Raw genomic sequence first — 2,031 nt, 5'->3', positions numbered from 1 at the left:
CCGAAGCAGCTGGGTGTCTCCCCAGCTGCGGAATCGATACAGGCACCGGCATAAATGAAAGACGCGGGTTGATAGAATGTACGGGGGTGCGCTCTCTTCAACCAGCGAGAAGCTCTAGGTATAACTTAGGCTTCCCTTTCTTTCAACGAGAATCTAGAATAAGAACAACCCAGTCTCATAGAATAAACTACTGTCTTGTGAAACCTCTGCCCGAGTGATTCCTCGATCCTGCATCCGAGTGTTAGTGCCTGAACTCAAGTCTCCCTACTGGTGAAATTGTGCCGCTGTGGGAACGTCCTGTCACCTTCGAATTCTCTCCAACCATCCACAACACCTGACCAGTTTTGGTCAGACATCTTCCATTTGTTCGGCTGGGATTTCTTCCCCGGTCGTATTCCCGGCGTGGACTCTCCGCTTTGTGTGGGTCTGGGAGCGCCGTATGTATTGCCAGGATTTCTTGCAGCGCGTGCTTCGAGGCGCGGCCAAGATTTCCGTCTGTTTCTTCCAGTCTCTTGCCGCCAGTTCTTTTTCCTCTCTCACCGCATGTTGTGCTTCTCTCAACTCTCTTTCAATTTCCGTTGTTGGTAAACAGAGCCCTCTGAGCCGCCTCCATTCACGATTTCTCTGAACTCGGATCGATTCTAGTGCAGTGATTTGGGGTGAGTAGACCATTGGCTGAGAGGGGATTTTTCTCTTTTGACTCAGCCTGTCTATACTCTCCTGTAGTGTGCTGCGAAACTTGTCGTATGAGATATTCTCCTCTTTAGCGAGGAGTCTCTCGGCGACCTCGACCACCCGATTCGCGCCAAGCATTCGCTTTGTCGTCTTTGCATCCTGTTTGCGGAATGTTGTGTTGCATCCAACATTGAGTAGGTTGTGGTCGCTCATGTCCCTATCCTCGTCGATGAACATGGTGTCCACCGCCATGAGGGCTTTGGCGTTGACCAATACTAGGCCTATTGCAGAGTCTCCTCTGGTGAATCGTCCGGAGCATTTTGTCGTCAGGTTCACCATACTATACTATACTATACTATACTATACTATCTATCTATCTATCTATCAGCTACAACGAAGCTACAACGAGCTCTCCGAAGGAAACCGACCGCGGGTCAGCCCTTTTGGGCCAGCCTGACCTACAATGCCCTTGGTGTCCGTTTACCGCGACATGTTTGAGAGGACTCAACATTCATACGGGACACCAACACCGCTCGGTCAGGTCAAGACACCCACTGGGCACAGAAGACCAACCCAACAACACAGCCCCGAGTCTTACATCCAGTCAGACCTTCGCTCATCGCTGCCTTCTTTGTACCTTCTCGTCAAGTAGCGCGCGCGGACTAAAGACCCACGTCACACACAAACACCGGGTGCAGAGACCTTCTCCTGAACTAGTTCAGCCCCAACCCGACATCCCCGCGACTAATTCGCGAGATGGCCCTCCCGCCACCGGAACGGATATCTGTCCTCTGCCCTCCTCTACAACTCAAGCCCAGAGAAGACCCGTTCTTGCTGAGCTCAAACAACATCTGAAGGTGCTCCCTCGGATTCCACAGAGTGCTCGTCCTCACGCGACTCGGAAATTTATACACTTACTCCGGGACGTGGCCGACTCGAACGATGAGAGATCTTGGACCTCTCTCCTCGAGTTCTCTTACCGAGTACTCCATGTACCTTCGATATCAGATAGATCGTTGACCGCTTGTGTGAAACACAACATCTCTCAATACGATAGACCTCTGAGTCTGCCTTGCGACAGACCACAATTACGTAGACGGGAGGCGACAGATGCTTTCCGCGGAAGATCGGCGGAGAAAAGACTGACGTCCAAAGGAGACCTGAGAGGGGCGATTCGACTCCTTCAATCATCTGAATCACTGGTTACCCCATGTGACCCAGTCGCACAACAAGAGATGATACTGAAACATCCCGGGCCCCAGGTCGATGATACGGTTCCGACACTGCAAACCCCCTGCCTGCCTAGAAACTGCAGCGCAGATGAAATCATGACTGCCCTCAAGAGTTTTCCTCCCG

Source organism: Galendromus occidentalis, unplaced genomic scaffold (assembly GCF_000255335.2).
Source record: "Galendromus occidentalis unplaced genomic scaffold, Mocc_1.1 scf7180000076863, whole genome shotgun sequence".
Lineage (NCBI taxonomy): Eukaryota > Metazoa > Arthropoda > Arachnida > Mesostigmata > Phytoseiidae > Galendromus > Galendromus occidentalis.
Note: the sequence above shows the minus strand (reverse complement) of the source record.